This window comes from Salmo salar, chromosome 17, assembly GCF_965601325.2.
Source record: "Salmo salar chromosome 17, fSalSal1, whole genome shotgun sequence".
Taxonomy (NCBI): Eukaryota; Metazoa; Chordata; class Actinopteri; order Salmoniformes; family Salmonidae; genus Salmo; species Salmo salar.
In genome coordinates, this window is record NC_138307.1 from 24,784,135 (window position 1) to 24,798,572 (window position 14,438).

General features: G+C 44.8%; 1 protein-coding gene across 2 annotated transcripts in view; it reads left to right on the plus strand.

The window, feature by feature from the left end:
• LOC106575804 (semaphorin-5B) overlaps positions 1–14,438 on the plus strand; it is a 93,107-nt gene that overhangs the window by 18,081 nt on the left and 60,588 nt on the right. Inside the window, exon 2 of one of the 2 annotated variants that reach the window (XM_082963644.1) lies at positions 12,714–12,803. The exons of the other annotated variant lie outside the window; for it this stretch is intronic. The gene's annotated coding sequence lies outside the window, so the exon portion shown is untranslated. The remainder of the gene's footprint in view (positions 1–12,713; positions 12,804–14,438) is intronic. 2 annotated transcript variants of the gene reach the window in all.

Here is a 14,438-nt window from a genome sequence, read left to right on the forward strand (position 1 = left end):
GTGCGTACGTGTCTAATCCATGTTGCATCACAGATTTTTTTAGCCAGTTTATTCAAATGTTTCCTTCATGTGAATTGAAGCAGAAGAAAGACCAACGTTGAACAGTGCAGATATGCAGATAAGAGGGAGGGAGAGAGCAGTGCAGCTGTGGTCCTATTTATCATTCTGTTATCTCCCCCCCAGCCTCCTAGTCCTGTTTATCATTCTGCTATCTCCCTCCAGTCTAGTTCTGTTTATCATTCTGTTACCTTCCCCCTAGTCTAGTCATGTTTATCATTCTGCTATTTCCCCCATAGTCTTGTTTATCATTCTGTTATCTCCCCCTTAGTCGAGTCATGTTTATCATTCTGCTATCTCCCCCCTAGTCTAGTCGTGTTGCTCATTCTGTTATCTCCCCTCCTAGTCTTGTCCTGTTTATCATTCTGTTATCTTCCCCCTAGTCTTGTTTATCCTTATGTTATCTCCCCCAGCCTCCTAGTCCTGTTTATCATTCTGTTATCTCCCCCTAGTCTAGTCCTGTTTATCATTATATTATCTCCCCCCTAGTCTAGTCCTGTTTATCATTATGTTATCTCTCCCCAGTCTAGTCCTGTTTATCATTATGTTATCTCTCCCCAGTCTAGTCCTGTTTATCATGCTGTTATCTCATCCCCTAGTCTAGCCCTTTTATCATTCTGTTATCTCTCCCCAGTCTAGTCCTGTTTATCATTCGGTTATCTCCCTCCCTAGTCTCCTAGGCTAGTCCAGCCAAAGTAGCATCATTAGCTTTGGCAAATGACCCACGCAGCCATTGTGGTCCGGCCATGGCATGTTAGTGTGTCTTTTAACTGTGGCTAAACTGAGTCCATTCACTTGTAAAAGAGAGCCACCATTGGCAGATACTTGGCAAGTCAAACAGAGGAGGCTTTCACACGAGGAGCAAGGACCTTGGAGGGAAAAAATACCAAAAAAAACATCACACCGCCTCAGACATTTCTTGGCGTTGAGGAAATATTTATAGTCACATTTCAGTTGACCTAACAGAATGTGGGACACCCCTGTTCAGACTCTGAGGGTATGGGTTTTATTAGTTAGCTGTAACCTAATAATACAGCCCCATACAGCAGCCTAGTTGGGCAGTGAGGGTTGAGGAAGCCCAGAAGTTCATTTTAGAGCGATGTGTTTAGGAGGAGGGCTGTTGTTTTGCGACCCTCTTTGTTCCGGGTGGAATTTGGGGGTTACGGGGCCAGTGGAGTCCTGCCCATTCCTTTTAATCATGTTTGGAAGGAGTCCAATTCTTCCCAGAGAGGAGGAGTGGCTCTAATACAGAATATATTAAATATATTATAGATATAGATAATATTATAATATAGACAGTAAGCAAAAACACCAAGACAGGACCACATAGACATCGGGAGTCCCTATAAAACATCAAGACAGGACCACATAGAAATAGGGAGTCCCTATAAAACATCAAGACAGGACCACATAGAAATAGGGAGTCCCTATAAAACATCAAGACAGGACCACATAGAAATAGGGAGTCCCTATAAAACATCAAGACAGGACCACATAGAAATAGGGAGTCCCTATAAAACATCAAGACAGGACCACATAGAAATAGGGAGTCCCTATAAAACATCAAGACAGGACCACATAGAAATAGGGAGTCCCTATAAAACATCAAGACAGGACCACATAGAAATAGGGGGTCAGTATATCACAGTCAGGAACGTTTGTGTCATTTTAGTAATCTGGTAATGTGACTGAGCATGAACAAGTGTTGAGTGTAGTGTCCAACACAGAGACCTCACGGTCACCTGAAGGGTCATTGTATTCTCTCTACTGCAGAGAAAACAGAGGAAAGACATCTGAATTAGGAAATTGCGAGGCTTCATTGACATGTCATCGATCTGCATTAGTTTTAGAAACTCCCACCAGTCCGCTCAGTCAACAACTGGGCAGTTCTATAGATCGATCAGGGTTCGGCTACAATGGCTGTTTCCTGGTTGCAGGGTTGAGCCGTGACCGAACGCCTTTTCCCCAAACCCAATGGTTGCGTGCCACGTCATCGACTATGCCGTAGGGCACCAGATTGCTATAACATATGATGGTTAGCTGATAGGTAAAATACCTATCCAGGTGTTGTAAGCTCTTGCAAGTATCAACAACACCTGGGCAGAGGAACGTGTCCACAATGTCCGTTTTGCTTACCATGTGTATCCTCTGGGAATATGATTCCATTACAATGGATGGTTAGTGAGAGAGAGATTTCAGCGTTATACAACTTCTGCAGCTAAACTGCATGTTAAGCTTGGAATTATATATCTACGGAATTATATAGCTATGGAATTAAATATCTACGGAATGATATATCTATGGAATGATATATGTATGGAATGATTTATGTATGGAATGATATATCTATGGAATGATTTATGTATGGAATGATATATGTATGGAATGATATATGTATGGAATGATATATCTACGGAATGATATATCTATGGAATGATATATGTATGGAATGATATATGTATGGAATGATATATCTATGGAATGATATATCTATGGAATGATATATGTTTGGAATGATATATGTATGGAATGATTTATGTATGGAATGATATATGTATGGAATGATATATCTATGGAATGATATATCTATGGAATGATATATGTATGGAATGATATATCTATGGAATGATATATGTATGGAATGATTTATGTATGGAATGATATATCTATGGAATGATATATCTATGGAATGATATATCTATGGAATGATATATCTATGGAATGATATATCTATGGAATGATATATGTATGGAATGATATATCTATGGAATGATATATCTATGGAATGATATATGTATGGAATGATTTATGTATGGAATGATATATCTATGGAATGATATATCTATGGAATGATATATGTAGGTGGAGGCCTGGAGGGAAGGAAAGGGAAAAAATGATTTGTTGTTCTAAAGAACGGCTAAGTGGTTATAGTTAGTGGGCTAGGTTAAAGATCATGTGGGTGAAAGATTCCTTGGTTAAACGATGTGATGGTTAACATGCCTGACTGAACTGTGAGAACCGAACCATCCCACGATGTTTCTGAATGGCCCACTTGGCTCCAATTATACTAGGTTGCGTTCAGCGGGAACCAGCATAGCAAAATGTTTTGCAGTTGAAAATGAAAAATATGTGTTGTTATTGGAGGAGTTCAGATCATTTCTTGTCATTCCACTAACATTTTCTTCCCCACTGAACAGGGCCTAGGTTGGTTGTATGTAGGCTTTATGGAGAATGTATCTGTATTACAGAGAGGGGGTCTATTATGAAGAGGGAGTCTGCTATAGAGAGGGGGTCTGCTATAGAGAGGGGGTCTGCTATAGAGAGGGGGTCTGCTATAGAGGGGGTCTGCTATAGAGGGGGTCTGCTATAGAGAACAGGTCTGCTATAGAGAGGGGGTCTGCTATAGAGAGGGGGTCTGCTATAGAGAGGGGGTCTGTTATAGAGAGAGGATCTGTTATAGAGAACAGGTCTGCTATAGAGAGGGGGTCTGCTATAGAGGGGGTCTGCTATAGAGAGGGGGTCTGTTATAGAGAGAGGATCTGTTATAGAGAGGGGGTCTGCTATAGAGAACAGGTCTGCTATAGAGAGGGGGTCTGCTATAGAGAGGGGGTCTGCTATAGAGAGGGGGTCTGCTATAGAGAGGGGGTCTGCTATAGAGAGGGGGTCTGTTATAGAGAGGGGGTCTGCTATAGAGAGGGGGTCTGCTATAGAGAGGGGGTCTGCTATAGAGAGGGGATCTGATATATAGAGAGAGGATCTGTTATAGAGAGGGGGTCTGCTATAGAGAGGGGGTCTGCTATAGAGAGGGGGTCTGCTATAGAGAGAGGATCTGTTATAGAGAGGGGGTCTGCTATAGAGAACAGGTCTGCTATAGAGGGGGTCTGCTAGAGAGGGGGTCTGCTATAGAGAGGGGGTCTGCTATAGAGAGGGGGTCTGCTATAGAGAGAGGTTCTGTTATAGAGAGGGGGTCTGCTATAGAGAACAGGTCTGCTATAGAGAGGGGGTCTGCTATAGAGAGGGGGTCTGTTATAGAGAGAGGATCTGTTATAGAGAACAGGTCTGCTATAGAGAGGGGGTCTGCTATAGAGAGGGGGTCTGCTATAGAGAGGGGGTCTGCTATAGAGAGGGGGTCTGTTAGAGAACAGGTCTGCTATAGAGAGGGGGTCTGTTATAGAGAGGGGGTCTGTTATAGAGAGGGGGTCTGCTATAGAGAACGGGTCTGCTATAGAGAGGGGGTCTGCTATAGAGAGGGGGTCTGCTATAGAGAGAGGATCTGTTATAGAGAGGGGGTCTGCTATAGAGAGGGGGTCTGCTATAGAGAGGGGGTCTGTTATAGAGAGAGGATCTGTTATAGAGAGAGGATCTGTTATAGAGAGAGGGTCTGCTATAGAGAACAGGTCTGCTATAGAGAACAGGTCTGCTATAGAGAGGGGGTCTGCTATAGAGAGGGGGTCTGTTATAGAGAGAGGATCTGTTATAGAGAGGGGGTCTGCTATAGAGAACAGGTCTGCTATAGAGAACAGGTCTGCTATAGAGAGGGAGTCTGTCATAGAGAGGGAGTCTGTCATAGAGAGGGAGTCTGTCATAGAGAGGGAGTCTGTCATAGAGAGGGAGTCTGTCATAGAGAGGGAGTCTGTTATAGAGAGGGGGTTTGCTATAGAGAGGGGGTCTGTTATAGAGAGGGGGTCTGTTATAGAGAGGGGGTCTGTTATAGAGGGGGAGTCTGGTTAAGAGAATGGTCTGGTACAGAGAGGGGTTCTGTTATAGAGAGGGGGTCTGTTATAGAGAGGGGGTCTGATTTAGAGAGGGGGTCTGTTATAGAGAGGGGGTCTGGTAGGAAGAGGGGGTTTGGTATAGAGAGGAGGACTGTTATAGAGAGGTCTGTTATAAAGAGGGTGTTTGCTTGAGAGAGGGGGTTTGCTTGAGAGAGGGGGTCTGGTATAGAGAGGAGGTCTGGTATAAAGAGGGGGTCTGGTCTTGGAGAGGGGGTCTGGTGTAGAGAGGGGGTCTGTAATAGAGTGGGGGTATGTTATAGAGAGTGGGTCTGTTATGGAGAGGGGGTCTGTTATAGAGAGGAGGACTGGTCTGAGAGAGGGGTCTGTTATAGAGAGGGGGTCTGGTTTAGAGAGGAAGTCTGCTATAGAGAGGGTCTATTATAGAGAGGGGGTCTGGTTTAGAGAGGGGTCTGGTTTAGAGAAGGGGTCTGTTATAGAGAGGGGGTCTGTTATAGAGAGGGGGTCTGTTATAGAGAGGGGGCACATTATAGAGAGGGAGTCTGGTTTAGAGAGGGGTCTGTTGAAGAGATGGGGTCTGTTAAAGAGATGGGGTCTGGTTTAGAGGGGGTCTGGTAGAGAGGGGGTCTGGTAGAGAGGGGGTCTGGTAGAGAGGGGGTCTGGCTTAGAGAGGGGTCTGGTTTAGAGAGGAGGTCTGCTATAGAGAGGGGGTCTATTATAGAGAGGAGTCTGGTTTAGAGAGGGGTCTGTTAGAGAGGGGGTCTGTTATAGAGAGTGGGTCTGGTTTAGAGAGTGGGTCTGGTTTAGAGAGGGGGTCTGGTTTAGAGTGGGGGTATGGCTTAGAGACGGGGTCTGGCTTAGAGACGGGGTCTGTTATAGAGATGGAGTCTTATAGAGAGGCGGTCTGGTTTAGAGAGGGGTCTGTTATAGAGAGGGGGTCTGGTATGCTATAGAAAGAGGGTCTGGTTTAGAGAGGGATCTGGTAGAGAGGGGTCTGGTTTAGAGAGGGATCTGGTAGAGAGGGGTCTGGTAGAGAGGGGTCTGGTAGAGAGGGGTCTGGTAGAGAGGGATCTGGTAGAGAGGGGTCTGGTAGAGAGGGGTCTGGTTTAGAGAGGGATCTGGTAGAGAGGGGTCTGGTAGAGAGGGGTCTGGTGTAGAGAGGGGTCTGGTTTAGAGAGGGGTCTGGTTTAGATAGTGGGTCTGGTAGAGAGGGGTCTGGTAGAGAGGGGTCTGGTGTAGAGAGGGGTCTGGTTTAGAGAGGGGTCTGGTTTAGAGAGTGGGTCTGGTAGAGAGGGGTTCTGGTGTAGAGAGGGATCTGGTAGAGAGGGATCTGGTTTAGAGAGGGGTCTGGTTTAGAGAGGGATCTGGTAGAGAGGGGTCTGGTTTAGAGAGGGGTCTGGTTTAGAGAGTGGGTCTGTTTAGAGAGGGGTCTGGTGTAGAGAGGGGTCTGGTTTAGAGAGGGGTCTGGTTTAGAGAGGGGTCTGGTTTAGAGAGGGGTCTGGTTTAGAGAGGGATCTGGTAGAGAGGGGTCTGGTAGAGAGGGGTCTGGTAGAGAGGGGTCTGGTGTAGAGAGGGGTCTGGTGTAGAGAGGGGTCTGGTGTAGAGAGGGGTCTGGTTTAGAGAGGGGTCTGGTTTAGAGAGGGGTCTGGTTTAGAGAGGGATCTGGTAGAGAGGGGTCTGGTAGAGAGGGGTCTGGTAGAGAGGGGTCTGGTAGAGAGGGATCTGGTAGAGAGGGGTCTGGTAGAGAGGGGTCTGGTGTAGAGAGGGGTCTGGTGTAGAGAGGGGTCTGGTGTAGAGAGGGGTCTGGTTTAGAGAGGGATCTGGTAGAGAGGGGTCTGGTTTAGAGAGGGATCTGGTAGAGAGGGATCGTGTAGAGAGGGGTCTGGTTTAGAGGGGTCTGGTAGAGAGGGGTCTGGTAGAGAGGGGTCTGGTAGAGAGGGGTCTGGTTTAGAGAGGGGTCTGGTAGAGAGGGGTCTGGTAGAGAGGGGTCTGGTAGAGAGGGGTCTGGTAGAGAGGGGTCTGGTTTAGAGAGGGGTCTGGTTTAGAGAGGGGTCTGGTGTAGAGAGGGGTCTGGTGTAGAGAGGGGTCTGGTGTAGAGAGGGGTCTGGTGTAGAGAGGGGTCTGGTGTAGAGAGGGGTCTGGTTTAGAGAGGGGTCTGGTTTAGAGAGGGGTCTGGTGTAGAGAGGGGTCTGGTGTAGAGAGGGGTCTGGTTTAGAGAGGGGTCTGGTTTAGAGAGGGGTCTGGTGTAGAGAGGGGTCTGGTGTAGAGAGGGGTCTGGTGTAGAGAGGGGTCTGGTGTAGAGAGGGGTCTAGTTTAGAGAGGGGTCTAGTTTAGAGAGGGGTCTAGTTTAGAGAGTGGGTCTGGTTTAGAGAGGGGTCTGGTTTAGAGAGGGGTCTGGTTTAGAGAGGGGTCTAGTTTAGAGAGGGGTCTGGTTTAGAGAGGGATCTGGTTTAGAGAGGGGTCTAGTTTAGAGAGTGGGTCTGTTTAGGAGTAGCAGTAGTTAAGTCAGAACAGAGTTTTTAAACAGCTCACAGAACACGTAACACAGTGACATTTAAAATAAAACTAATCTCCTGTTTTAGATTAGCATGTTTGTCCACTTCCTAAAACGTTGTTTATTCCTTCCCATCAAAAGGTTATTTGTCTTCAAATAATGTGCTTAGCTGATAGGGAGAGTCGTAGTAGAAGACAGACCAGGATTGAGCAGGCTGAGCGACTTCACCTCGAAATCTCTTCTACCAGTAATTCACATGGTTAACTTTCATGATTATCTCATGTTTATTTACTTTGTAGAAATCATTACATGGCAGACAGACGCACACACACATACGCCCCACACACGCAGACACACAAACACCCAGCTAGTACGTGCAGCGCAGGCTTATGGAGGAGGTGGGTCAGCTTGGTCTTCCATGTTAATTGACAACCAGTTCAGTGGAGTTCATGAGTTGTGGTTTGATTTGATTAGGATCTCCCATTAGCCCACGCCAATGGGGACCGCTATTCTAACTGGGGTCCGACACCGAACGAAAAATACATTACAGACAAAAGACTTTACAATTTACATACATTTAAAAACATTAACATGTAGCGTGTGTGTGTGTGCATACACACAACCAGTAGGTCACATGTCAGTACATACACACAACCAGTAGGTCACATGTCAGTACATACACACAACCAGTAGGTCACATGTCAGTACATACACACAACCAGTAGGTCACATGTCAGTACATACACACAACCAGTAGGTCACATGTCAGTACATACACACAACCAGTAGGTCACATGTCAGTACATACACACAACCAGTAGGTCACATGTCAGTACATACACACAACCAGTAGGTCACATGTCAGTACATACAACCAGTAGGTCACATGCCAGTACTTACACACAACCAGTAGGTCACATGCCAGTACATACACACAACCATTAGGTCACATGTCAGTACATACACACAACCAGTAGGTCAAATGTCAGTACATACACACAACCAGTAGGTCAAATGTCAGTACATACACACAACCAGTAGGTCACATGTCAGTACATACACACAACCAGTAGGCCACATGTCAGTACTTACACACAACCAGTAGGCCACATGTCAGTACATACACACAACCAGTAGGTCACATGTCAGTACATACACACAACCAGTAGGTCACATGTCAGTACATACAACCAGTAGGTCACATGTCAGTACTTACACACAACCAGTAGGTCACATGTCAGTACTTACACACAACCAGTAGGTCACATGTCAGTACTTACACACAACCAGTAGGTCACATGTCAGTACATACACACAACCAGTAGGTCACATGTCAGTACATACACACAACCAGTAGGTCACATTGGGGAGAGGCGTTGTGCTGTGAGGTGTTGCTTTATTTGTTTTTTGAGGTTTGTGGTTCACTTGCGCTATATAAGATGGAAGGGAGTTCCATGCGCTCATGGCTCTATATAATACTGTACGTTTCCTTGAATTTGTTCTGGGCCTGGGGACTGTGAAAAGACCCCTGGTGGCATGTCTGGTGGGGTACACAGCCACTTAGTACTACAGTCCTTCTCCAGGAGCGCGGGGTTCTCCCCGGGGAGCGTGGGGTTCTCCCCGGGGAGTGTGGGAAACACAGAGGCACCCTCAGAGATGTCACACACTCTCATAATCCCATGTAAAGCCGTGTGTGTGTGTGTGTGTGTGAGAGAGAGAGAGCGATTTGGATTGGCAACAGACCTGGCTTCAAATAGTATTTGTTTTCTTTCAAATACTTCAGCTGTGCTTGATTGAGCTTGCCTGCACAATGTAACTAACAAAATAGTCCCAAAAGAGCAAACTGCAAACCCCGTCCATCTGGCATCTCCAGGAAGGCTCAATCAAACCCTCACAGCATTTGAAAGAAAACAAACACTATTTGAACACCGGTCTGATTGGGGCGAAACCCCTGTCAATCTGCTACCCAATTACCCAGCCTCAGTCCCCTTGTAATTGCGTAATTTACGTGTCAAGAAGTTGCCGTCATTCAGTACAAAAAAAACTGGAGGGAGCTGACACCTGTTCCCCTATTCAAGTCAACGAACAAAGCGGTCAGAACATTGGTCCTCGCCTGGGTCTGCCTCTCTCTGCCCCTCTGTGCCTCTGTCTGTCTGTCTCTCTCCCTGTCTCTCTGCCCCCTCTCACAGCCAGAGCTCTTCTAGCAACAAAGGCAAGTTCAGCAATTGAATGGCAGCACGAGTTGGTTCATTAATCATCACAAGTTCACAACTGCTGAGCACCCAGCAGGTTGCAGCCAGGGCCTTCGGTCTCCAGAGTCCAGTTCATTCTCTCGGTTGGATAAGGGGCACCGTGACGAAAGAACTGAACAGACCCACCCACACAATGACCTGAGGTTGACATTAGATGCTGATGTTGGGTCACGGTGCCCTTTGGGACACAGCCACCGTAGGAAGGTGTCAGTCTGAATCCTGGGCTGAATGCTCTCTCTTCTGCCTGATAGCAGCCATTAGCTGAGTGACTCCGGGACCAGGGAGATGGGGACCAGGGAGACAGGGACCAGTGACTCAGGGATGCAGGGACTCAGGGACCAGAGAGATGGGGACCAGGGAGATGGGGACCAGGGAGATGGGGACCAGGGAGACAGAGACCAGGGACTCAGGGATGCAGGGACTCAGGGATGCAGGGACTCAGGGATGCAGGGACTCAGGGACCAGGGAGACGGGGACCAGGGAGATAGAGACCAGGGAGACAGAGACCAGGGACTCAGGGATGCAGTGACTCAGGGATGCAGGGACTCAGGGACCAGGGAGATGGGGACCAGGGAGACGGGGACCAGGGAGATAGAGACCAGGGAGACAGAGACCAGGGACTCAGGGATGCAGGGACTTAGGGACCAGGGAGACAGGGATCATTATCCAGGCTCAGCTGTACCACTCTGAAGCACAAAGTAGATAGAGACTTGCATCAAGCCTTTAGAAGTCAAAAAGACCAAAGTTATCATGCTGTTTTGCTGTATTGTTGGTTTTTGTGGAAGGTACATAAAGGCTTGAATGGGAGGCATGTATAGATGTCGGATCTTAATTTGATCACCCTGTTGCTGCATCAATATTTTCCTGCTGTGAGAAACTGGTCAAATTGAGATCTTATATCTGTACATTGCTTTTGGCTGTTGTTCCTCGATATTTTGAAACACTTAAATGTACTATTGATGTGGCATAATGTCCCAGATGAGAAAATACATAGTTAAGTTATAGACTGTTTTCTCTGCTACCTCACGGCAATTTACATTGTACACTGCTGCTACGTGCTATTTATTTGTTATCTATGCAAAGTCCCCCACCTACATGTACATATTACCTCAACTAACCTGTACCCCCGCACACTGACTCGGTACTCGATACCCCCTGTATATAACCCCGTTATTGTTATTCTTATTGTGTTACTTTTTATTATGACTTTTTATGTTAGCCGACTTGGTAAATATTTTCTTCCTCTTGAACTGCACTGTTGGTTAAGGGCTTGTAAGTAAGCATTTCACGGTAAAGTCTACACTTGTTGTATTCGGCGCATGTGGCAAATAAAGTTTGATTTGATTATGCCCTCGAAGCCGGTGTTTGCAGAGAATATTGGCACAGGTGTTGTTAGGCCCAAGACAAAGTTGTGCCAATATATCCTCCAAACACCGGCTTCGAGGGCATTTTCACTTTTATACTATGAGTTACCAACATATTCAAATAATGACTGACATATTTTCATTAAAAACATTATTTTGATGAATGTATTCATACTATTCAATCCTTCCATGATATATAGTCCCGACACAATCTAGGGTTCCTACCCAAGCCGACTGGTCGTTTGTTCTATCGGTTCGGTTGCCTGACCCAGTTGTTAAGTTTCTTTGTTCTAAATCTATGGAGTTGTTCGTTCTAATGATGGCTGGCAACGTTCTTATACCTTGCTTGCTAGCTAGCCAAATTCGGCGAACACAGTCACGTGCAGCTAGAATAATAGCAAAGTAGCTGCGTTTGTGTTTGTTTAAGCTGTTGTCTAGTGATTGTTTTGGGATACATCTATAACAACGAGCTAATGATGAGCAATTTCGCCTGACATAGAACATTTGCTCTCTCTCCAGGACACTGTTCAGAGGAGCTAGCCAACTACACAGCTAACATAATCACTTAAAACTGAAGCTGGAATGACAGCAAACTAACTGCATTTCTTTGTATATATCCATAAAAAAATTCCTGATTCATGATTTCAGCTGGCTGAGAAAAGCTGCCAGTCTGTCTGTTTTGACCCGAATCCCGACATATTCATTACCCTAGTACACCTGGAGATCAAAATTTCAATATTGAAACAATGTTGGAAATGTCAGAGAGACAGACAGCAAGTTTATTACAAGTCTGCGCTGTTGAAAACCAAATGTTAGTCTAAAAGAAATGGGAGATAATGTCTAGATGCTTTTTACAGGGTAGATCTAGTATATAAATTGCCTGGCTGGGCTGATGAGACAGTGGATTGCACAGTCAGATGGAACAGAGTAAATAGGCATTTCAACATCATAGATTTAGCCGGTGGAATAGACACCGGCTGGAATACGGTTTTAGCCAATCAGCATCCAGGATTAGACCCACCCATTGTATAACACTGCATACTGTCTGATACAACATTCACAGTCTTAGCCCTATCATATACTTAAGCAATAAGGCCAGAGGAGGTGTGGTATAGGGCCAATATACCACGGCTACGGGCTGTTCGTATGTTCGACGCAATGCGGAGTGCCTGGACACAGCCCTTAGCCGTGGTATATTGGCCATATATCACAAACCCCCGAGGAACCTTATTGCTATTATAAACTGGTTACCAACGTAATTAGAGCAGTAAAACTAAACGTTTTGACATACCCATGGTATACGGTGTGATATACCATGGCTTTAAGCCAATCAGAATTCAGGGCTCAAACCACCCAGTTTATAAAGTACAATATATCATTAATTCAAAGAATATCTCACTGATTCATCTCATTGTTGTCATGTAAATGTGTGTCTTGAAGATGTTGCTTGATAGTAATGGTGTGGATATGGAAAGGTACTCTGTTGTCCATGTCCAGCAGAGACGAGGCTCCCTGCTTTCTTAACGAAAGAATGAAATAAATGATCCTACTCCACTCACTGATCAGATTAGCAAAGTGATCTTGTTTATGTGGTTTTAAACAGACACCTTGCCAGCATGTAGAATGTTAGGTTGAGTTAAAACAGGGACAAGTCGTGGTAGCCTGCCAGTAGGAGCAGCCTTTTAGCCGGGACAGAGTGAGTGTGAGGGGAGACTTCACAGGTCGGTGTTTAGCTACAGCATTAGAGGGAACAACAGAACACAACAGGTCAGGGCAGGAAATCAATAAAGACTTACACACTGGTGATTTACAGGGAAACATCTGGGGAAAGAGCAGTTAGTAGCAGGTCACTGGAGCCTGGACTGGGACTGGAGAACATGAGATGTTTACTTGTTTTGTCCATGTAAGTATCTAAGTGTATACTTGTTTTGTCCATGTAAGTATCTAAGTGTATGCTTGTTTTGTCCAGGTAAGTATCTGTAAGTGTATACTTGTTTTGTCCATGTAAGTATCTAAGTGTATGCTTGTTTTGTCCAGGTAAGTATCTGTAAGTGTATACTTGTTTTGTCCATGTAAGTATCTAAGTGTATACTTGTTTTGTCCAGGTAAGTATCTGTAAGTGTATACTTGTTTTGTCCATGTAAGTATCTAAGTGTATGCTTGTTTTGTCCAGGTAAGTATCTGTAAGGATATGCTTTTTTTTGGTCCACACGTGTGCTTTCTCTTTTCTGAGATTACATGAAGTGAATACAATTCGTTTTTTTGTTTTTTATTCAGGAAACATTCAGGAAAACGTAGCGTTTTGGTCTCATAAAGAGTTTTCATTATGAGAAGTGCATTGTATTTATTATCATTGCGATAGGAATCTATGTTTCAAGGGAGCCCTGACCAAAATATATTATCATAATGGTGAATAAAGGTAGCAGCATAATGGTGTATAAAGGTAGCAGCATAATGGTGTATAAAGGTAGCAGCATAATGGTGTATAAAGGTAGCAGCATAATGGTGTATAAAGGTAGCAGCATATTGGTGTATAAAGGTAGCAGCATAATGGTGTATAAAGGCAGTAGCATAATGGTGTTTAAAGGCAGCAGCATAATGGTGTTTAAAGGTAGCAGCATAATGGTGTTTAAAGGTAGCAGCATAATGGTTTATAAAGGTAGCAGCATAATGGTTTATAAAGGTAGCAGCGTAATGGTGTATAAAGGTAGCAGCATAATGGTTTATAAAGGTAGCAGCGTAATGGTGTATAAAGGTAGCAGCATAATGGTCTATAAAGGTAGCAGAATAATGGTGTATAAAGGTAGCAGCATATTGGTGTATAAAGGTAGCAGCATAATGGTGTATAAAGGCAGTAGCATAATGGTGTTTAAAGGCAGCAGCATAATGGTGTTTAAAGGTAGCAGCATAATGGTTTATAAAGGTAGCAGCGTAATGGTGTATAAAGGTAGCAGCATAATGGTTTATAAAGGTAGCAGCGTAATGGTGTATAAAGGTAGCAGCATAATGGTGTGTAAAGGTAGCAGCATAATGGGGTATAAAGGTAGCAGCATAATGGTATATATTGTGGTGTCATTTCACACACATTAACTGGTTAATCAGATTTATACTTTTTCTTCAAACTTCACTCCAGGTCCTCGCTATTTGTTGCTCTCCAAATCCTTTTAATTCCATTCCGTTTCGTCCATAAAACCAACATTTAATTTCCCAAATGAGGCATTAGTTCAGAGTCAACCAAGTGCTAATGTAGTTACAATGTTAGTAATAGATTGATAGAAGGAACACTTCTCTGAGAATTAGCCATAAGTGAAATAGTTGACATTCTGAAACCTTTAACAAGGCACATTTCAGGGAACTGCCAGTCTGGTGTGGTAGTTGTTGAGTCTAGACTTTCATTGGCCAAAAACATGTAAAGCATCTCATGGCTGTGAAAGAAAGGAGGGATAGATTCTGTCTGCCATGACTTGCTTTGCTCCCTCTCCAGAGAGAGTGCGTTGTCATTCCATGTAAAAGCTGTGGTCCCACTTTAACCAAACAA